Source organism: Oncorhynchus masou, chromosome 5 (genome assembly GCF_036934945.1).
Source record: "Oncorhynchus masou masou isolate Uvic2021 chromosome 5, UVic_Omas_1.1, whole genome shotgun sequence".
NCBI lineage: Eukaryota > Metazoa > Chordata > Actinopteri > Salmoniformes > Salmonidae > Oncorhynchus > Oncorhynchus masou.
Window position 1 is genome coordinate 2,190,348 of NC_088216.1, and position 23,097 is coordinate 2,213,444.

The 23,097-nt window shown below is 49.4% G+C and overlaps 1 long non-coding RNA gene and 1 pseudogene across 1 annotated transcript; one reads left to right on the forward strand and one right to left on the reverse strand.

The window, feature by feature from the left end:
- The first annotated feature begins 215 nt into the window (after positions 1-215).
- LOC135530909 (guanine nucleotide-binding protein G(I)/G(S)/G(O) subunit gamma-13-like) lies at positions 216-17,239 on the forward strand (annotated as a pseudogene).
- On the reverse strand, positions 17,128-21,425 carry LOC135530919 (uncharacterized). Its single transcript, XR_010453919.1, has 2 exons — positions 21,393-21,425; positions 17,128-17,502 (listed from the first exon to the last, which is right to left on the reverse strand). It is a non-coding gene; the product is annotated as an uncharacterized LOC135530919 (long non-coding RNA).
- Positions 21,426-23,097: the final 1,672 nt, after the last annotated feature.

Genomic DNA, 23,097 nt, shown 5'->3' on the forward strand with positions numbered 1-23,097 from the left:
AGGATAGAGGGAGAAAGGGAGTGTCTGATAGAGGAGGAGGATAGAGGGAGAAAGGGAGAGTCTGATAGAGGAGGAGGATAGAGGGAGAAAGGGGGTGTCTGATAGAGGAGGATAGAGGGAGAAAGGGAGTGTCTGATAGAGGAGGATAGAGGGAGAAAGGGGGTGTCTGATAGAGGAGGATAGGGGAGAAAGGGAGTGTCTGACAGAGGAGGATAGAGGGAGAAAGGGAGTGTCTGATAGAGGAGGAGGACAGAGGGAGTGTCGATAGAAGAAGAGAGTAGAGAGAGTGAGGCAGTTCCACAGGCAGAAGATAGAAGCGGATTGATCTCTCTGTCTCGCGCGCTGTAGTCGGTCCTGTCTACCGGGAGATGCTCTAGCGTTCCTGATTTTTCCGCTCTAACCACCGCTAATTCCCGTTAGAGCTCGTTACCTCCACTGTTCTGTTTTCGGTAGTTTGAGGGGGGTAAATCGCGTGTCGTCTGTTTGGGAACATAAGGCTAACCAGGGCTACAGATCATCTGGATCAGAACCTCACGACTAGAAGCACCAGGTCTCCGGTAAAACGGTAAGAAATACCACAGTACCCTCCCGCGCTCCTTCCGCGATATTAATAGTCTCGTAGCAGCATAATTCGGTCTGTATCCGTCTATACGGTCTATATCATGTACATCCCTTTAGATAGGCCAGCTGTAATGTAAACATTGGCTATAGTGTACAAATTCATGAAAACAAAACATATTTTTGGTCTTTAATATAAGGTTAGGCATTAAGGTTAAACAGTGGTTAGGGTGTAAAATCAGATTTGATGACTTTGTAGTGGTGCTTAGTGACCACTGCAGATCTGCCTCCAGAATAACATTCATAAGGGAAAACGCTAAGGCTAGTTGCGGAAACGGTTATACCGTTTTATAACGTGTATTTATTGAGGGTTTTTAATCAGCATAATGCCATCTCTGGATATTGATGCCCTTTATAGTCTCTGGATAAACTCCAGAGGTTCAGCTGTTGTCTTTGTTGATCGAGATAATGTGTTATTTCAGGCAGGAGGAGATGATTGGTTTATTTAAATAGGGCAGATGAAAACACGGAGACAGCTGCATCACTCTAACGCTCTCTGGCTTTGTCTCGACATGAGCTTTTAAATTAAACGTCATCTGTAAAAATCGGGGGATTTAACGTTGTGTTCTCTGTAAAAACCGGGGGATTTAACGGAACCGAAGAACAGAACGACCTGTTTTCTTCCATCAAAACGGGAGGTAGTGATGATGAGCGCGGAGACCGGGAGAACAGAGAATCTGTGACGTCTATAATCATTTTACACTATATATATATATAAACACAATCATAGACTTATATAAATATATAAGTACATTTAAATAAGGAGTAAACTGTATTCTAATAAGTGTTGATGGATATAAATACATGACCACATTTAATCAAAGTATACTGTATTCGTGTTGAATGTCTATGTATAAATGATCATAGCTGAGCTATATAATATATCTATGTTACTCTATATCTATGTAATATATCTATGTTACTCTATATAATATATCGATGTTACTCAATATCTATATAATATATCGATGTTACTCAATATCTATATAATATATCGATGTTACTCAATATCTATATAATATATCTGTTACTGGTGGGGTGTGCAGCTAAATGACCTAAAAAAAGGGACATGACCCAGTTATTCAGAGTCTCTCTCTCACACACACGGTATTCTGGTCATACAGCAAACTATGTATAGATATGTCTGGTAGGAGAGTGTAGATATGTCTGGTAGGAGAGTGTAGATATGTCTGGTAGGAGAGTGTAGATATGTCTGGTAGGAGAGTGTAGATATGTCTGGTAGGAGAGTGTAGACTATGTATAGATATGTCTGGTAGGAGAGTGTAGATATGTCTGGTAGGAGAGTGTAGATATGTCTGGTAGGAGCGTGTAGATATGTCTGGTAGGAGAGTGTAGATATGTCTGGTAGGAGAGTGTAGATATGTCTGGTAGGAGAGTGTAGATATGTCTGGTAGGAGAGTGTAGATATGTCTGGTAGGAGAGTGTAGATATGTCTGGTAGGAGAGTGTAGACTATGTATAGATATGTCTGGTAGGAGAGTGTAGATATGTCTGGTAGGAGAGTGTAGACTATGTATAGATATGTCTGGTAGGAGAGTGTAGATATGTCTGGTAGGAGAGTGTAGATATGTCTGGTAGGAGAGTGTAGACTATGTATAGATATGTCTGGTAGGAGAGTGTAGATATGTCTGGTAGGAGAGTGTAGATATGTCTGGTAGGAGAGTGTAGATATGTCTGGTAGGAGAGTGTAGATATGTCTGGTAGGAGCGTGTAGATATGTCTGGTAGGAGCGTGTAGATATGTCTGGTAGGAGAGTGTAGATATGTCTGGTAGGAGAGTGAATGATGTAATGTGTGTATGATGTAATGTGTGTATAATGTAATGTGTGTATGATGTAATGTGTGTATAATGTAATGTGTGTATGATGTAATGTGTGTATGATGTAGATATGTCTATGTAATGTGTGTACTATGTAATATGTGTATAATGTAATGTGTAGATATGTAATGTGTGTACTATGTAATATGTGTATAATGTAATGTGTGTACTATGTAATGTGTCTATGATGTAATGTGTGTAGATATGTCTGGTAGTATGATGTAATATGTGTACTATGTAATGTGTGTACTATGTAATATGTATAATGTAAGGTGTGTATGATATGTCTGGTATGTAATATGTAGATAATGTAATGTGGTAGATGTAATGTGTGTATGATGTAATGTGTGTATAATGTAATGTGTGTATGATGTAATGTGTGTATAATGTAATGTGTGTATGATGTAATGTGTGTATAATGTAATGTGTGTATAATGTAATGTGTGTATAATGTAATGTGTGTATGATGTAATGTGTGTATGATGTAATGTGTGTATAATGTAATGTGTGTACTATCTAATGTGTGTACTATGTAATGTGTGTATATGTAATGTGTGTACTATGTAATGTGTCTATGATGTAATGTGTGTCTATGTAATGTGTGTATTATGTAATGTGTGTACTATGTAATGTGTGTACTATGTAATGTGTGTATGATGTAATGTGTGTATAATGTAATGTGTGTATGATGTAATGTGTGTATGATGTAATGTGTGTATAATGTAATGTGTGTACTATCTAATGTGTGTACTATGTAATGTGTGTATTATGTCATTAGTGTAGATGGAGGACTTGGATCTTCCCCAGATGAAGAGGGAGGTGGAGAGTCTTCAGTACCAGCTGGCCATCAACAGAGAGAAATCCTCCATCACGGTTACTGAGTAGGTAGTGCTGGTCTCTACCCCAGTGTCCTGTTGGTCTCTATCCCAGTGTCCTGCTGGTCTCTACCCCAGTGTCCTCCTGGTCTCTACCCCAGTGTCCTCCTGGTCTCTACCCCAGTGTCCTGTCTCCTCTACCCCAGTGTCCTGTCTCCTCTACCCCAGTGTCCTGTCTCCTCTACCCCAGTGTCCTGTTGGTCTCTACCCCAGTGTCCTGATTGGTCTCTACCCCAGTGTCCTTCTGGTCTCTATCCCAGTGTCCTGCTGGTCTCTACCCCAGTGTCCTGCTGGTCTCTACCCCAGTGTCCTGCTGGTCTCTACCCCAGTGTCCTGTCTGGTCTCTATCCCAGTGTCCTGCTGGTCTCTACCCCAGTGTCCTTCTGGTCTCTATCCCAGTGTCCTGCTGGTCTCTACCCCAGTGTCCTGTTGGTCTCTACCCCAGTGTCCTGCTGGTCTCTACCCCAGTGTCCTTCTGGTCTCTACCCCAGTGTCCTGCTGGTCTCTACCCCAGTGTCCTGTTGGTCTCTACCCCAGTGTCCTGTTGGTCTCTACCCCAGTGTCCTGTTGGTCTCTACCCCAGTGTCCTTCTGGTCTCTACCCCAGTGTCCTGTTGGTCTCTACCCCAGTGTCCTGTTGGTCTCTACCCCAGTGTCCTGCTGGTCTCTACCCCAGTGTCCTGTTGGTCTCTACCCCAGTGTCCTTCTGGTCTCTACCCCAGTGTCCTGTTGGTCTCTACCCCAGTGTCCTCCTGGTCTCTACCCCAGTGTCCTGATGGTCTCTACCCCAGTGTCCTTCTGGTCTCTACCCCAGTGTCCTTCTGGTCTCTACCCCAGTGTCCTTCTGGTCTCTACCCCAGTGTCCTGTTGGTCTCTACCCCAGTGTCCTGCTGGTCTCTCCCCCAGTGTCCTGCTGGTCTCTACCCCAGTGTCCTCCTGGTCTCTACCCCAGTGTCCTGCTGGTCTCTACCCCAGTGTCCTGCTGGTCTCTACCCCAGTGTCCTCCTGGTCTCTATCCCAGTGTCCTCCTGGTCTCTACCCCAGTGTCCTGTTGGTCTCTACCCCAGTGTCCTGCTGGTCTCTACCCCAGTGTCATCCTGGTCTCTACCCCAGTGTCCTTCTGGTCTCTACCCCAGTGTCCTCCTGGTCTCTACCCCAGTGTCCTTCTGGTCTCTACCCCAGTGTCATCCTGGTCTCTACCCCAGTGTCCTGTTGGTCTCTACCCCAGTGTCCTGTTGGTCTCTACCCCAGTGTCCTCCTGGTCTCTACCCCAGTGTCCTGTTGGTCTCTACCCCAGTGTCCTCCTGGTCTCTATCCCAGTGTCCTCCTGGTCTCTACCCCAGTGTCCTGTTGGTCTCTACCCCAGTGTCCTGCTGGTCTCTACCCCAGTGTCATCCTGGTCTCTACCCCAGTGTCCTTCTGGTCTCTACCCCAGTGTCCTCCTGGTCTCTACCCCAGTGTCCTTCTGGTCTCTACCCCAGTGTCATCCTGGTCTCTACCCCAGTGTCCTGTTGGTCTCTACCCCAGTGTCCTGTTGGTCTCTACCCCAGTGTCCTGCTGGTCTCTACCCCAGTGTCCTCCTGGTCTCTACCCCAGTGTCCTGCTGGTCTCTACCCCAGTGTCCTTCTGGTCTCTACCCCAGTGTCCTTCTGGTCTCTACCCCAGTGTCCTGTTGGTCTCTACCCCAGTGTCCTCCTGGTCTCTACCCCAGTGTCTTCCTGGTCTCTACCCCAGTGTCCTGCTGGTCTCTACCCCAGTGTCCTGTCTCCTCTACCCCAGTGTCCTGTTGGTCTCTACCCCAGTGTCCTGTTGGTCTCTACCCCAGTGTCCTGTTGGTCTCTACCCCAGTGTCCTGTTGGTCTCTACCCCAGTGTCCTTCTGGTCTCTACCCCAGTGTCCTGCTGGTCTCTACCCCAGTGTCCTGTTGGTCTCTACCCCAGTGTCCTTCTGGTCTCTACCCCAGTGTCCTGCTGGTCTCTACCCCAGTGTCCTCCTGGTCTCTACCCCAGTGTCCTCCTGGTCTCTACCCCAGTGTCCTCCTGGTCTCTACCCCAGTGTCCTTCTGGTCTCTACCCCAGTGTCCTGTTGGTCTCTACCCCAGTGTCCTCCTGGTCTCTACCCCAGTGTCCTGTTGGTCTCTACCCCAGTGTCCTGTTGGTCTCTACCCCAGTGTCCTGCTGGTCTCTACCCCAGTGTCCTGCTGGTCTCTACCCCAGTGTCCTGTTGGTCTCTACCCCAGTGTCCTTCTGGTCTCTACCCCAGTGTCCTGCTGGTCTCTACCCCAGTGTCCTCCTGGTCTCTACCCCAGTGTCCTTCTGGTCTCTACCCCAGTGTCCTGTTGGTCTCTACCCCAGTGTCCTGCTGGTCTCTACCCCAGTGTCCTTCTGGTCTCTACCCCAGTGTCCTCCTGGTCTCTACCCCAGTGTCCTGCTGGTCTCTACCCCAGTGTCCTGTTGGTCTCTACCCCAGTGTCCTTCTGGTCTCTACCCCAGTGTCCTCCTGGTCTCTATCCCAGTGTCCTGTTGGTCTCTACCCCAGTGTCCTCCTGGTCTCTATCCCAGTGTCCTGTTGGTCTCTACCCCAGTGTCCTGCTGGTCTCTACCCCAGTGTCCTGTTGGTCTCTACCCCAGTGTCCTGTTGGTCTCTACCCCAGTGTCCTTCTGGTCTCTACCCCAGTGTCCTTCTGGTCTCTACCCCAGTGTCCTCCTGGTCTCTACCCCAGTGTCCTTCTGGTCTCTATCCCAGTGTCCTGTTGGTCTCTACCCCAGTGTCCTTGTCTCCTCTACCCCAGTGTCCTTCTGGTCTCTACCCCAGTGTCCTGCTGGTCTCTACCCCAGTGTCCTTCTGGTCTCTACCCCAGTGTCCTCCTGGTCTCTACCCCAGTGTCCTTCTGGTCTCTACCCCAGTGTCCTGCTGGTCTCTACCCCAGTGTCCTGCTGGTCTCTACCCCAGTGTCCTGCTGGTCTCTACCCCAGTGTCCTCCTGGTCTCTACCCCAGTGTCCTGTTGGTCTCTACCCCAGTGTCCTCCTGGTCTCTACCCCAGTGTCCTGCTGGTCTCTACCCCAGTGTCCTGTTGGTCTCTACCCCAGTGTCCTGCTGGTCTCTACCCCAGTGTCCTGCTGGTCTCTACCCCAGTGTCCTGTTGGTCTCTACCCCAGTGTCCTGTTGGTCTCTACCCCAGTGTCCTGTTGGTCTCTACCCCAGTGTCCTTCTGGTCTCTACCCCAGTGTCCTGTTGGTCTCTACCCCAGTGTCCTTCTGGTCTCTACCCCAGTGTCCTGTTGGTCTCTACCCCAGTGTCCTGCTGGTCTCTCCCCCAGTGTCCTGCTGGTCTCTACCCCAGTGTCCTCCTGGTCTCTACCCCAGTGTCCTCCTGGTCTCTACCCCAGTGTCCTGTTGGTCTCTACCCCAGTGTCCTCCTGGTCTCTACCCCAGTGTCCTTCTGGTCTCTACCCCAGTGTCCTGCTGGTCTCTACCCCAGTGTCCTGCTGGTCTCTACCCCAGTGTCCTGCTGGTCTCTACCCCAGTGTCCTGCTGGTCTCTACCCCAGTGTCCTCCTGGTCTCTACCCCAGTGTCCTGTTGGTCTCTACCCCAGTGTCCTGCTGGTCTCTACCCCAGTGTCCTTCTGGTCTCTACCCCAGTGTCCTGCTGGTCTCTACCCCAGTGTCCTCCTGGTCTCTACCCCAGTGTCCTGTTGGTCTCTACCCCAGTGTCCTCCTGGTCTCTACCCCAGTGTCCTCCTGGTCTCTACCCCAGTGTCCTCCTGGTCTCTACCCCAGTGTCCTCCTGGTCTCTACCCCAGTGTCCTGCTGGTCTCTACCCCAGTGTCCTCCTGGTCTCTACCCCAGTGTCCTGCTGGTCTCTACCCCAGTGTCCTCCTGGTCTCTACCCCAGTGTCCTGCTGGTCTCTACCCCAGTGTCCTCCTGGTCTCTACCCCAGTGTCCTTCTGGTCTCTATCCCAGTGTCCTGTTGGTCTCTACCCCAGTGTCCTTGTCTCCTCTACCCCAGTGTCCTTCTGGTCTCTACCCCAGTGTCCTGTTGGTCTCTACCCCAGTGTCCTGCTGGTCTCTACCCCAGTGTCCTGTTGGTCTCTACCCCAGTGTCCTGTTGGTCTCTACCCCAGTGTCCTGCTGGTCTCTACCCCAGTGTCCTGTCTCCTCTACCCCAGTGTCCTGTTGGTCTCTACCCCAGTGTCCTTGTCTCCTCTACCCCAGTGTCCTGCTGGTCTCTACCCCAGTGTCCTCCTGGTCTCTACCCCAGTGTCCTCCTGGTCTCTACCCCAGTGTCCTGCTGGTCTCTATCCCAGTGTCCTGCTGGTCTCTACCCCAGTGTCCTGCTGGTCTCTACCCCAGTGTCCTGCTGGTCTCTACCCCAGTGTTCTCCTGGTCTCTACCCCAGTGTCCTGCTGGTCTCTATCCCAGTGTCCTGCTGGTCTCTACCCCAGTGTCCTGCTGGTCTCTACCCCAGTGTCCTGCTGGTCTCTACCCCAGTGTCCTGCTGGTCTCTACCCCAGTGTCCTCCTGGTCTCTACCCCAGTGTCCTCCTGGTCTCTACCCCAGTGTCCTTCTGGTCTCTACCCCAGTGTCCTGCTGGTCTCTACCCCAGTGTCCTCCTGGTCTCTACCCCAGTGTCCTCCTGGTCTCTACCCCAGTGTCCCTGGTCTCTACCCCAGTGTCGTCTCTACCCCAGTGTCCTTGTGGTCTCTACCCCAGTGTCCTTGTGGTCTCTACCCCAGTGTCCTGCTGGTCTCTACCCCAGTTTCCTGCTGGTCTCTACCCCGGTGCCCTTGTCGTCTCTACCCCGGTGCCCTTGGTCTCTACCCCGGTGCCCTTGTCGTCTCTACCCCGGTGCCCTTGGTCTCTACCCCGGTGCCCTTGTCGTCTCTACCCCGGTGCCCTTGGTCTCTACCCCGGTGTCCTTGTGGTCTCTACCCCAGTGTCCTGCTGGTCTCTACCCCAGTGTCCTGCTGGTCTCTACCCCAGTGACCTTGTCGTCTCTACCCCAGTGTCCTTGTCGTCTCTACCCCAGTGTCCTTGTCGTCTCTACCCCGGTGTCCTTGTCGTCTCTACCCCAGTGTCCTGCTGGTCTCTACCCCAGTGTCCTGCTGGTCTCTACCCCAGTGTCCTTCTGGTCTCTACCCCAGTGTCCTCCTGGTCTCTACCCCAGTGTCCTCCTGGTCTCTACCCCGGTGTCCTCCTGGTCTCTACCCCGGTGTCCTTCTGGTCTCTACCCCAGTGTCCTTCTGGTCTCTACCCCAGTGTCCTTCTGGTCTCTACCCCAGTGTCCTTCTGGTCTCTACCCCAGTGTCCTGCTGGTCTCTACCCCAGTGTCCTTGTCGTCTCTACCCCAGTGTCCTTGTCGTCTCTACCCCAGTGTCCTTGTCGTCTCTACCCCAGTGTCCTTGTCGTCTCTACCCCAGTGTCCTTGTCGTCTCTACCCCAGTGTCCTTGTGGTCTCTACCCCAGTGTCCTGTCGTCTCTACCCCAGTGTCCTTGTCGTCTCTACCCCAGTGTCCTTGTCGTCTCTACCCCAGTGTCCTTGTCGTCTCTACCCCAGTGTCCTTGTCGTCTCTACCCCAGTGTCCTGCTGGTCTCTACCCCAGTTTCCTGCTGGTCTCTACCCCAGTGCCCTTGTCGTCTCTACCCCGGTGCCCTTGTCGTCTCTACCCCGGTGTCCTTGTCGTCTCTACCCCGGTGTCCTTGTCGTCTCTACCCCGGTGTCCTTGTCGTCTCTACCCCGGTGTCCTTGTCGTCTCTACCCCGGTGTCCTGCTCGTCTCTACCCCGGTGTCCTTCTCGTCTCAACCCCGGTGTCCTTGTCGTCTCTACCCCGGTGTCCTTGTCGTCTCTACCCCGGTGTCCTTGTCGTCTCTACCCCGGTGTCCTTGTCGTCTCTACCCCAGTGTCCTGCTGGTCTCTACCCCAGTGCCCTTGTCGTCTCTACCCCGGTGCCCTTGTCGTCTCTACCCCGGTGTCCTTGTCGTCTCTACCCCGGTGTCCAGTGTCTCTACCCCGGTGTCCTTGTCGTCTCTACCCCGGTGTCCTTGTCGTCTCTACCCCAGTGTCCTGCTGGTCTCTACCCCGGTGCCCTTGTCGTCTCTACCCCGGTGCCCTTGTCGTCTCTACCCCGGTGTCCTTGTCGTCTCTACCCCGGTGTCCTGCTGGTCTCTACCCCGGTGTCCTTCTCGTCTCAACCCCGGTGTCCTTGTCGTCTCTACCCCAGTGTCCTTGTCGTCTCTACCCCAGTGTCCTTGTCGTCTCTACCCCAGTGTCCTTGTCGTCTCTACCCCAGTGTCCTTGTCGTCTCTACCCCAGTGTCCTTGTCGTCTCTACCCCAGTGTCCTTGTCGTCTCTACCCCAGTGACCTTGTCGTATCTAAAGAAGTCACGTAGTATAAACTACCCCAGAGTCCTCATCCTCTCTACCCCAGTGTCCTTGTCGTCTCTACCCCAGTGTCCTGCTGGTCTCTACCCCAGTTTCCTGCTGGTCTCTACCCCAGTTTCCTGCTGGTCTCTACCCCGGTGCCCTTGTCGTCTCTACCCCGGTGCCCTTGTCGTCTCTACCCCGGTGCCCTTGTCGTCTCTACCCCGGTGTCCTTCTGGTCTCTACCCCAGTGTCCTGCTGGTCTCTACCCCAGTTTCCTGCTGGTCTCTACCCCGGTGTCCTTGTCGTCTCTACCCCGGTGCCCTTGTCGTCTCTACCCCGGTGTCCTTGTCGTCTCTACCCCGGTGTCCTTGTCGTCTCTACCCCGGTGTCCTTGTCGTCTCTACCCCGGTGTCCTGCTCGTCTCTACCCCGGTGTCCTGCTCGTCTCTACCCCGGTGTCCTTGTCGTCTCTACCCCGGTGTCCTTGTCGTCTCTACCCCGGTGTCCTTGTCGTCTCTACCCCGGTGTCCTTGTCGTCTCTACCCCAGTGTCCTTGTCGCCTCTACCCCAGTGTCCTTGTCGTCTCTACCCCAGTGTCCTGCTGGTCTCTACCCCAGTTTCCTGCTGGTCTCTACCCCAGTGTCCTTGGGTCTCTACCCCAGTGTCCTTGTCGTCTCTACCCCAGTGTCCTGCTGGTCTCTACCCCAGTTTCCTGCTGGTCTCTACCCCGGTGCCCTTGTCGTCTCTACCCCGGTGCCCTTTTTAAGGGTCGTCTCTACCCCGGTGCCCTTGTCGTCTCTACCCCGGTGCCCTTGTCGTCTCTACCCCGGTGCCCTTGTCCTCTACCCCGGTGCCATTGTCGTCTCTACCCCGGTGCCCTTGTCGTCTCTACCCCGGTGCCCTTCTGGTCTCTACATCCCGGTGTCCTGCTGGTCTCTACCCCAGTGTCCTGCTGGTCTCTACCCCAGTGTCCTTGTCGTCTCTACCCCAGTGTCCTTGTCGTCTCTACCCCAGTGTCCTTGTCGTCTCTACCCCAGTGTCCTTGGGTCTCTACCCCAGTGTCCTTGTCGTCTCTACCCCAGTGTCCTTGTCGTCTCTACCCCAGTGTCCTTGTCGTCTCTACCCCAGTGTCCTTGTTCTCTACCCCAGTGTCCTGCTGGTCTCTACCCCAGTTTCCTGCTGGTCTCTACCCCAGTTTCCTGCTGGTCTCTACCCCAGTTTCCTGCTGGTCTCTACCCCAGTGCCCTTGTCGTCTCTACCCCAGTGCCCTTGTCGTCTCTACCCCAGTGCCCTTTGCCTCTACCCCAGTGCCCGGGTTCTCTACCCCAGTGTCCTTGTCGGGTCTCTACCCCAGTGTCCTTGTCTCTACCCCAGTGTCCTTGTCGTCTCTACCCCAGTGTCCTTGTCGTCTCTACCCCAGTGTCCTTGTCGTCTCTACCCCAGTGTCCTTTGTCTCTACCCCAGTGTCCTTGTCGATTCTACCCCAGTGTCCTTGTGTCTCTACCCCAGTGTCCTTGGGATTCTACCCCAGTGTCCTTGTCGTCTCTACCCCAGTGTCCTGCTGGTCTCTACCCCAGTGTCCTGCTGGTCTCTACCCCAGTTTCCTGCTGGTCTCTACCCCAGTTTCCTGCTGGTCTCTACCCCAGTTTCCTGCTGGTCTCTACCCCAGTTTCCTGCTGGTCTCTACCCCGGTGCCCTTGTCGTCTCTACCCCGGTGCCCTTGTCGTCTCTACCCCGGTGCCCTTGTCGTCTCTACCCCGGTGCCCTTGTCGTCTCTACCCCGGTGTCCTTCTGGTCTCTACCCCGGTGTCCTTCTGGTCTCTACCCCAGTGTCCTGCTGGTCTCTACCCCAGTGTCCTTGTCGTCTCTACCCCAGTGTCCTTGTCGTCTCTACCCCAGTGTCCTTGTCGTCTCTACCCCAGTGTCCTTGTCGTCTCTACCCCAGTGTCCTTGTCGTCTCTACCCCAGTGTCCTTGTCGTCTCTACCCCAGTGTCCTGCTGGTCTCAACCCCAGTTTCCTGCTGGTCTCTACCCCGGTGCCCTTGTCGTCTCTACCCCGGTGTCCTTGTCGTCTCTACCCCGGTGTCCTTGTCGTCTCTACCCCGGTGTCCTGCCTTCTCTACCCCGGTGTCCTTCTCGTCTCAACCCCGGTGTCCTTTGTCTCTACCCCGGTGTCCTTGTCGTCTCTACCCCGGTGTCCTTGTCGTCTCTACCCCAGTGTCCTGCTGGTCTCTACCCCAGTGCCCTTGTCATCTCTACCCCAGTGCCCTTGTCGTCTCTACCCCAGTGTCCTTGTCGTCTCTACCCCAGTGCCCTTGGCGTCTCTAACCCAGTGCCCTTGGCGTCTCTACCCCAGTGCCCTTGTCGTCTCTACCCCAGTGTCCTTGCCGTCTCTACCCCAGTGTCCTGCTGGTCTCTACCCCAGTTTCCGCTGGTCTCTACCCCAGTGTCCTTGTCGTCTCTACCCCAGTGTCCTTGTCGTCTCTACCCCAGTGTCCTGCTGGTCTCTACCCCAGTTTCCTGCTGGTCTCTACCCCAGTTTCCTGCTGGTCTCTACCCCAGTGCCCTTGTCGTCTCTACCCCGGTGCCCTTGTCGTCTCTACCCCGGTGATTCACCCCGGTGTCCTTGTCGTCTCTACCCCGGTGTCCTTGTCGTCTCTACCCCGGTGTCCTTGTCGTCTCTACCCCGGTGTCCTTGTCTCTACCCCGGTGTCCTTGTCGTCTCTACCCCGGTGTCCTTGTCGTCTCTACCCCAGTGTCCTTGTCGTCTCTACCCCAGTGTCCTTGTCATCTCTACCCCAGTGTCCTTGTCGTCTCTACCCCAGTGTCCTGCTGGTCTCTACCCCAGTTTCCTGCTGGTCTCTACCCCAGTGTCCTTGTCGTCTCTACCCCAGTGTCCTTGTCGTCTCTACCCCAGTGTCCTTGTCGTCTCTACCCCAGTGTCCTGCTGGTCTCTACCCCAGTTTCCTGCTGGTCTCTACCCCGGTGCCCTTGTCGTCTCTACCCCGGTGCCCTTGTCGTCTCTACCCCGGTGCCCTTGTCGTCTCTACCCCGGTGTCCTTGTCGTCTCTACCCCGGTGTCCTTGTCGTCTCTACCCCGGTGTCCTTGTCGTCTCTACCCCGGTGTCCTTGTCGTCTCTGCCCCGGTGTCCTGCTCGTCTCTACCCCGGTGTCCTTCTCGTCTCAACCCCGGTGTCCTTGTCGTCTCTACCCCGGTGTCCTTGTCGTCTCTACCCCGGTGTCCTTGTCGTCTCTACCCCAGTGTCCTGCTGGTCTCTACCCCAGTGCCCTTGTCGTCTCTACCCCAGTGCCCTTGTCGTCTCTACCCCAGTGTCCTTGTCGTCTCTACCCCAGTGCCCTTGGCGTCTCTACCCCAGTGCCCTTGGCGTCTCTACCCCAGTGCCCTTGGCGTCTCTACCCCAGTGCCCTTGTCGTCTCTACCCCAGTGTCCTTGTCGTCTCTACCCCAGTGTCCTTGTCGTCTCTACCCCAGTGCCCTTGTCGTCTCTACCCCAGTGTCCTGCTGGTCTCTACCTGAGTGTCCTGCTGGTCTCTACCCCAGTGTAATGTGTTGTTTTACAGGGTCAGTCATAGTTGTATGTCCCTCCCTGGAAATCATTATGGTTAAGTGCCTTGCTCAAGGTCACATCAACAGATTTTTCAGCTTGTCCGCGCCGGTATTCAAACCAGCAACCTTTCGTTAACTGGCCCAATGCTCTAACCACTTGGCTGTTGCACTTGCTCTTTGGTTGACATATTTAAAGCAGTCAGAAACATTGAAATGTCAATAGTTCGGAATGTTAGGTCAGGTTGTAAAACAAAAGTCTCATCTAGGATTCAATCTCGCAACCTCATCTAAGTCTAAGATTCAAACTAGCAAACTTGTTTATGTCCGGGATTCAAAATAGCAACCTTCCCTACGTCCGGGATTCAAACTAGCAATATTGTCTACGTCCGGGATTCAAACGAGCAACTTTCTCTACATCCGGGATTCAAACTAGCAACATTGTCTACGTCCGGGATTCAATCTAGTAACCTTGTCTATGGCCGGGATTTAAACTAGCAACCTTGTCTAAGTCCGGGATTCAAATTAGCAACCTTGTCTAAGTCCGGGATTCAAACTAGCAACCTTCCCTACGTCCGGGATTCAAACTAGCAACCTTCCCTACATCCGGGATTCAAACTAGCAACCTTGTCTACGTCCGGGATTCAAACAAGCAACTTTCCCTACATCCGGGATTCAAACAAGCAACTTTCCCTACATCCGGGATTCAAACTAGCAACCTTGTCTACGTCTGGGATTCAAACTAGCAACCTTGTCTAAGTCCGGGATTCAATCTAGCAACCTTGTCTATGGTCGGGATTCAAACTAGCAACCTTCCCTACGTCCGGGATTCAAACTAGCAACCTTCCCTACGTCCGGGATTCAAACTAGCAACCTTGTCTACGTCCGGGATTCAAACTAGCAACCTTGTCTACGTCCGGGATTCAAACTAGCAACCTTGTCTACGTCCGGGATTCAAACTAGCAACCTTGTCTACGTCCGGGATTCAAACTAGCAACCTTCCCTATGTCCGAGATTCAAACTAGCAACCTTCCCTATGTCCGAGATTCAAACTAGCAACCTTGTCTATGTCCGGGATTCAAACTAGCAACCTTCCCTACGTCCGGGATTCAAACTAGCAATATTGTCTACGTCCGGGATTCAAACGAGCAACTTTCTCTACATCCGGGATTCAAACTAGCAACATTGTCTACGTCCGGGATTCAATCTAGTAACCTTGTCTATGGCCGGGATTTAAACTAGCAACCTTGTCTAAGTCCGGGATTCAAATTAGCAACCTTGTCTAAGTCCGGGATTCAAACTAGCAACCTTCCCTACGTCCGGGATTCAAACTAGCAACCTTCCCTACATCCGGGATTCAAACTAGCAACCTTGTCTACGTCCGGGATTCAAACAAGCAACTTTCCCTACATCCGGATTCAAACAAGCAACTTTCCCTACATCCGGGATTCAAACTAGCAACCTTGTCTACGTCTGGGATTCAAACTAGCAACTTTGTCTAAGTCCGGGATTCAATCTAGCAACCTTGTCTATGGTCGGGATTCAAACTAGCAACCTTCCCTACGTCCGGGATTCAAACTAGCAACCTTCCCTACGTCCGGGATTCAAACTAGCAACCTTGTCTACGTCCGGGATTCAAACTAGCAACCTTGTCTACGTCCGGGATTCAAACTAGCAACCTTGTCTACGTCCGGGATTCAAACTAGCAACCTTGTCTACGTCCGGGATTCAAACTAGCAACCTTCCCTATGTCCGAGATTCAAACTAGCAACCTTCCCTATGTCCGAGATTCAAACTAGCAACCTTGTCTATGTCCGGGATTCAAACTAGCAACCTTCCCTACGTCCGGGATTCAAACTAGCAATATTGTCTACGTCCGGGATTCAAACGAGCAACTTTCTCTACATCCGGGATTCAAACTAGCAACATTGTCTACGTCCGGGATTCAATCTAGTAACCTTGTCTATGGCCGGGATTTAAACTAGCAACCTTGTCTAAGTCCGGGATTCAAATTAGCAACCTTGTCTAAGTCCGGGATTCAAACTAGCAACCTTGTCTAAGTCCGGGATTCAAACTAGCAACCTTGTCTACGTCCGGGATTCAAACTAGCAACCTTCCCTACATCCGGGATTCAAACTAGCAACCTTGTCTACGTCCGGGATTCAAACTAGCAACATTGTCTACGTCCGGGATTCAAACAAGCAACTTTCCCTACATCCGGGATTCAAACTAGCAACCTTGTCTACGTCTGGGATTCAAACTAGCAACCTTGTCTAAGTCCGGGATTCAATCTAGCAACCTTGTCTATGGTCGGGATTCAAACTAGCAACCTTCCCTACGTCCGGGATTCAAACTAGCAACCTTCCCTACGTCCGGGATTCAAACTAGCAACCTTCCCTACGTCCGGGATTCAAACTAGCAACCTTGTCTACGTCCGGGATTCAAACTAGCAACCTTGTCTACGTCCGGGATTCAAACTAGCAACCTTGTCTACGTCCGGGATTCAAACTAGCAACCTTCCCTATGTCCGAGATTCAAACTAGCAACCTTCCCTATGTCCAAGATTCAATCTAGCAACCTTGTCTATGTCCGGGATTCAAACTAGCAACCTTGTCTATGTCCGGGATTCAAACTAGCAACCTTCCCTACGTCCGGGATTCAAACTAGCAACCTTGTCTAAGTCCGAGACTCAAACCCATCGTGGGTTTTTAAGGCAAATGTTTCCTCGTTCGGGAAGATCCCATTCACGGTCAAATCTGTCGGCCCAATCAGAACCTTTAAATACACCTAGAACCTAAACCTGAGATCGGATTGAATGCCAGCCGGGTGGATCGAGGGGTGTGGTCTAACAGGGTGTGTGTGTTCTCTTGGCAGGCTGGTGAAATGGATCGAGGGGTGTGTGTGTGAACCCATTCCTGAACCCAGAGCTGATGAGGGCCAACCCCTGGGTGGAGAAAGGCAAATGTGTGATCCTCTAACGGACACACACACGGATCCACACACGGATCCACACACACACACACACACACACACACACACACACACACACACACACACACACACACACACACACACACACACACACACACACACACACACACACAGACAGAGACACACACAGACAGAGACACCCACACACACAGACAGACACACACACACACACAGACAGAGACACACACACACACACACACACAGACAGAGACACACACACACACACAGACAGAGACACACACACACTGAGAAACACACACCAAGTTATTCTGTCCTATTTATTTGTACATCCATGTCTATGGTTTTAGCTGAAAGTAGCCCCCTTCCTCTGAGGAGCATGTCCTACATTGAAAGTAGCCCCCTTCCTCTGAGCAGCGTGTCCTACATTGAAAGTAGCCCCTTCCTCTGAGCAGCGTGTCCTACATTGAAAGTAGCCCCCTTCCTCTGAGCAGCGTGTCCTACATTGAAAGTAGCCCCCTTCCTCTGAGCAGCGTGTCCTACATTGAAAGTAGCCCCTTCCTCTGAGCAGCGTGTCCTACATTGAAAGTAGCCCCCTTCCTCTGAGCAGCGTGTCCTACATTGAAAGTAGCCCCCTTCCTCTGAGCAGCGTGTCCTACATTGAAAGTAGCCCCCTTCCTCTGAGCAGCGTGTCCTACATTGAAAGTAGCCCCCTTCCTCTGAGCAGCGTGTCCTACATTGAAAGTAGCCCCCTTCCTCTGAAGCAGCATGTCCTACATTGAAAGTAGATTTGCAGAGCTCATCTCATAGCTTTGTTAAAGACTGAGATAGAAGTTTGTTGTTAACTAAATCACACTTTTTATTGGCTTGTTTCCACTGTCAATCAGAATACACTGTTTTTATTGGCTTGTTTCCACTGTCAATCAGAATACACTGTTTTTATTGGCTTGTTTCCACTGTCAATCACAATACACTGTTTTTATTGGCTTGTTTCCACTGTCAATCAAACATAATAAAGAGGTGGTTTGACAGATTGACTCGTGGTAATTTATATACTAACATTTGAACGTGTATGAGATGGAGTGTGTGTGTGTGTGTACGGTGTGTGTGTGTCTACGGTGTGTGTGTGTCTACGGTGTGTGTGTGTACGGTGTGTGTGTACGGTGTGTGAGTTATAGCAGTTCTCTGATGTAGATGTTGCGTCGCACGGCGTTGGACACGCCCTCGTTGAAGCGGAACCACACGTCACTGTTGCCAACCGCTGTCCCCATGGCAACCTCCACACACACCTCACCTAGTGACAGACAGAGACAGTTTACGGTTGAAACACACACAGATACATAGCCTCTACACATACATATGATCAATATTGGAATGGGAATAATAATGCATTTTATTTTGTGGTTTCTTGCTTCTAACAACATGTTCAGTCCCCTCCGTGTCTGAAGGACAAGTGGATAAACAGGTTCATGTGAAGCCCTGCATGTTTTTCTTCATAAGTCTCATGGAATGTAGACATTGAACACCGCACATTGGCTGCTACTGTAGGCTGAATGATGAAACAGCTATTTCCGTGTTAAAATATTATGGGATGCATTTTCTCCATTGTTTTTGATGGTAGGCTACTCTGGTAGAGCTACATTATGATCACATAGCCACAGTAGCCTACTTGGCCACTTAAGACTAACTTAAAGCAGGTACAGCCTCAGTGTTCACAGTAAACCTGTAACTTAAAGCAGGTACAGCCTCAGTGTTCACAGTAAAACTGTAACTTAGTGGGTACAGCCTCAGTGTTCACAGTAAAACTGTAACTTAGTGGGTACAGCCTCAGTGTTCACAGTAAAACTGTAACTTAAAGCAGGTAGAGCCTCAGTGTTCACAGTAAAACTGTAACTTAAAGCAGGTACAGCCTCAGTGTTCACAGTAAACCTGTAACTTAGTGGGTACAGCCTCAGTGTTCACAGTAAAACTGTAACTTAAAGCAGGTACAGCCTCAGTGTTCACAGTAAAACTGTAACTTAGTGGGTACAGCCTCAGTGTTCACAGTAAACCTGTAACTTAAAGTGGGTACAGCCTCAGTGTTCACAGTAAACCTGTAACTTAGTGGGTACAGCCTCAGTGTTCACAGTAAAACTGTAACTTAGTGGGTACAGCCTCAGTGTTCACAGTAAAACTGTAACTTAAAGCAGGTACAGCCTCAGTGTTCACAGTAAAACTGTAACTTAAAGCAGGTACAGCCTCAGTGTTCACAGTAAAACTGTAACTTAAAGCAGGTACAGCTTCAGTGTTCACAGTAAAACTGTAACTTAGTGGGTACAGCCTCAGTGTTCACAGTAAACCTGTGGGTACAGCCTCAGTGTTCACAGTAAAACTGTAACTTAAAGCAGGTACAGCCTCAGTGTTCACAGTAAAACTGTAACTTAAAGCAGGTACAGCCTCAGTGTTCACAGTAAAACTGTAACTTAGTGGGTACAGCCTCAGTGTTCACAGTAAAACTGTAACTTAAAGCAGGTACAGCCTCAGTGTTCACAGTAAAACTGTAACTTAGTGGGTACAGCCTCAGTGTTCACAGTAAAACTGTAACTTAAAGCAGGTACAGCCTCAGTGTTCACAGTAAAACTGTAACTTAGTGGGTACAGCCTCAGTGTTCACAGTAAACCTGTAACTTAGTGGGTACAGCCTCAGTGTTCACAGTAAAACTGTAACTTAAAGCAGGTACAGCCTCAGTGTTCACAGTAAAACTGTAACTTAAAGCAGGAAGAGCCTCAGTGTTTACAGTAAACCTGTAACTTAGTGGGTACAGCCTCAGTGTTCACAGTAAAACTGTAACTTAAAGCAGGTACAGCCTCAGTGTTCACAGTAAAACTGTAACTTAGTGGGTACAGCCTCAGTGTTCACAGTAAAACTAACTTAAAGCAGGTACAGCCTCAGTGTTCACAGTAAAACTGTAACTTAGTGGGTACAGCCTCAGTGTTCACAGTAAAACTGTAACTTAGTGGGTACAGCCTCAGTGTTCACAGTAAACCTGTAACAGCAAGTCCAGCCTCAGTGTTCACAGTAAACCTGTAACTTAGTGGGTACAGCCTCAGTGTTCACAGTAAAACTGTAACTTAAAGCAGGTACAGCCTCAGTGTTCACAGTAAAACTGTAGCTTAAAGCAGGTACAGCCTCAGTGTTCACAGTAAAACTGTAACTTAAAGCAGGTACAGCCTCAGTGTTCACAGTAAAACTGTAACTTAAAGCAGGTAGAGCCTCAGTGTTCACAGTAAAACTGTAACTTAGTGGGTACAGCCTCAGTGTTCACAGTAAACTCACGCTGGAAGTTGAACAGAATTTTCACAACATGTAACCTGAAATTTGTCACTGCTGAGAAATGTTTGAGGGAACATTGAACAGAGTGTAGTTACCTGAATCAGAGATGCTACGTTAGATGTAATGTTACCTGAATCAGAGATGCTACGTTAGATGTAATGTTACCTGAATCAGAGATGCTACGTTAGATGTAATGTTACCACTAGTGGAGATGCTACATTAGATGTAACCTGTTACCTGTAGCAGAGATGCTACGATAGATGTAATGTTACCTGTAGTGGAGATGCTACGTTGGATGTAATGTTACCTGTAGCAGAGATGCTACGTTAGATGTAATGTTACCTGTATCAGAGATGCTACGTTAGATGTAATGTTACCTGTAGTTGGAGATGCTACGTTAGATGTAATGTTACCTGTAGCGGAGATGCTACGTTAGATGTAACCTGTTACCTGTAGTGGAGATGCTACGTTAGATGTAATGTTACTTGTAGTAGAGATGCTACGTTAGTTGTAATGTTACCTGTAGCAGAGATGCTACGTTAGATGTAACCTGTTACCTGTAGCAGAGATGCTACGTTAGATGTAATGTTACCTGTAGCAGAGATGCTACGTTAGATGTAATGTTACCTGTAGTGGAGATGCTACATTAGATGTAACCTGTTACCTGTAGCAGAGATGCTACGATAGATGTAATGTTACCTGTAGTGGAGATGCTACGTTAGATGTAATGTTACCTGTAGTGGAGATGCTACATTAGATGTAACCTGTTACCTGAATCAGAGATGCTACGTTAGATGTAATGTTACCTGTAGTAGAGATGCTACGTTAGATGTAATGTTACCTGCAGTGGAGATGCTACGTTAGATGTAACCTGTTACCTGCAGTGGAGATGCTACATTAGATGTAACCTGTTACCTGAATCAGAGATGCTACATTAGATGTAATGTTACCTGTAGTAGAGATGCTACGTTAGATGTAATGTTACCTGTAGTGGAGATGCTACGTTAGATGTAATGTTACCTGTAGTAGAGATGCTACGATAGATGTAACCTGTTACCTGTAGCAGAGATGCTACGTTAGATGTAATGTTACCTGTAGTGGAGATGCTACGTTAGATGTAATGTTACCTGTAGCAGAGATGCTACGTTAGATGTAACCTGTTACCTGTAGCAGAGATGCTACGTTAGATGTAATGTTACCTGTAGCAGAGATGCTACGTTAGATGTAACCTGTTACCTGTAGCAGAGATGCTACGTTAGATGTAATGTTACCTGTAGCAGAGATGCTACGTTAGATGTAATGTTACCTGTAGCAGAGATGCTACGTTAGATGTAATGTTACCTGTAGCAGAGATGCTACGTTAGATGTAATGTTACCTGTAGCAGAGATGCTACGTTAGATGTAATGTTACCTGTAGTGGAGATGCTACGTTAGATGTAATGTTACCTGTAGTAGAGATGCTACGATAGATGTAACCTGTTACCTGTAGCAGAGATGCTACGTTAGATGTAACCTGTTACCTGTAGTAGAGATGCTACGTTAGATGTAATGTTACCTGTAGCAGAGATGCTACGTTAGATGTAATGTTACCTGTAGTGGAGATGCTACATTAGATGTAACCTGTTACCTGAATCAGAGATGCTACGTTAGATGTAATGTTACCTGTAGTAGAGATGCTACGTTAGATGTAATGTTACCTGCAGCAGAGATGCTACGTTAGATGTAACCTGTTACCTGCAGTGGAGATGCTACATTAGATTAACCTGTTACCTGAATCAGAGATGCTACATTAGATGTAATGTTACCTGTAGCAGAGATGCACGTTAGATGTAATGTTACCTGTTTAGAGATGCTACATTGATGTAATGTTACCTGTAGTGGACACCACCTGTGGTTTCTCCTTGGTTTCAGCTCCAAAGAACCATCCACCTCTGGTTGCAACTAAGACAACATTTATTAATTTTCAGAGTCCTGATCCAGAGCCACTAATACTGTCCTGGTTTCAGAGTCTAATACACACCATCTGCCATTAACCTGGTTTCAGAGTCTAATACACACCATCTGTCATTAACCTGGTTTCAGTCTAATACACACCATCTGTCATTAACCTGGTTTCAGAGTCTAATACACACCATCTGTCATTAACCTGGTTTCAGAGTCTAATACACACCATCCTGTCATTAACCTGGTTTCAGAGTCTAATACACACCATCTGTCATTAACCTGGTTTCAGTCTAATACACACCATCTGTCATTAACCTGGTTTCAGTCTAATACACACCATCTGTCATTAACCTGGTTTCAGAGTCTAATACACACCATCTGTCATTAACCTGGTTTCAGAGTCTAATACACACCATCTGTCATTAACCTGGTTTCAGAGTCTAATACACACCATCTGTCATTAACCTGGTTTCAGAGTCTAATACACACCATCTGTCATTAACCTGGTTTCAGAGTCTAATACACACCATCTGTCATTAACCTGGTTTCAGAGTCTAATACACACCATCTGTCATTAACCTGGTTTCAGTCTAATACACACCATCTGTCATTAACCTGGTTTCAGAGTCTAATACACACCATCTGTCATTAACCTGGTTTCAGAGTCTAATACACACCATCTGTCATTAACCTGGTTTCAGTCTAATACACACCATCTGTCATTAACCTGGTTTCAGAGTCTAATACACACCATCTGTCATTAACCTGGTTTCAGAGTCTAATACACACCATCTGTCATTAACCTGGTTTCAGTCTAATACACACCATCTGTCATTAACCTGGTTTCAGTCTAATACACACCATCTGTCATTAACCTGGTTTCAGAGTCTAATACACACCATCTGTCATTAACCTGGTTTCAGAGTCTAATACACACCATCTGTCATTAACCTGGTTTCAGTCTAATACACACCATCTGTCATTAACCTGGTTTCAGAGTCTAATACACACCATCTGTCATTAACCTGGTTTCAGTCTAATACACACCATCTGTCATTAACCTGGTTTCAGAGTCTAATACACACCATCTGTCATTAACCTGGTTTCAGAGTCTAATACACACCATCTGTCATTAACCTGGTTTCAGAGTCTAATACACACCATCTGTCATTAACCTGGTTTCAGTCTAATACACACCATCTGTCATTAACCTGGTTTCAGAGTCTAATACACACCATCTGTCATTAACCTGGTTTCAGAGTCTAATACACACCATCTGTCATTAACCTGGTTTCAGAGTCTAATACACACCATCTGTCATTAACCTGGTTTCAGTCTAATACACACCATCTGTCATTAACCTGGTTTCAGTCTAATACACACCATCTGTCATTAACCTGGTTTCAGTCTAATACACACCATCTGTCATTAACCTGGTTTCAGTCTAATACACACCATCTGTCATTAACCTGGTTTCAGAGTCTAATACACACCATCTGTCATTAACCTGGTTTCATCTGTCATTAAGTCTAATACACACCATCTGTCATTAACCTGGTTTCAGTCTAATACACACCATCTGTCATTAACCTGGTTTCAGAGTCTAATACACACCATCTGTCATTAACCTGGT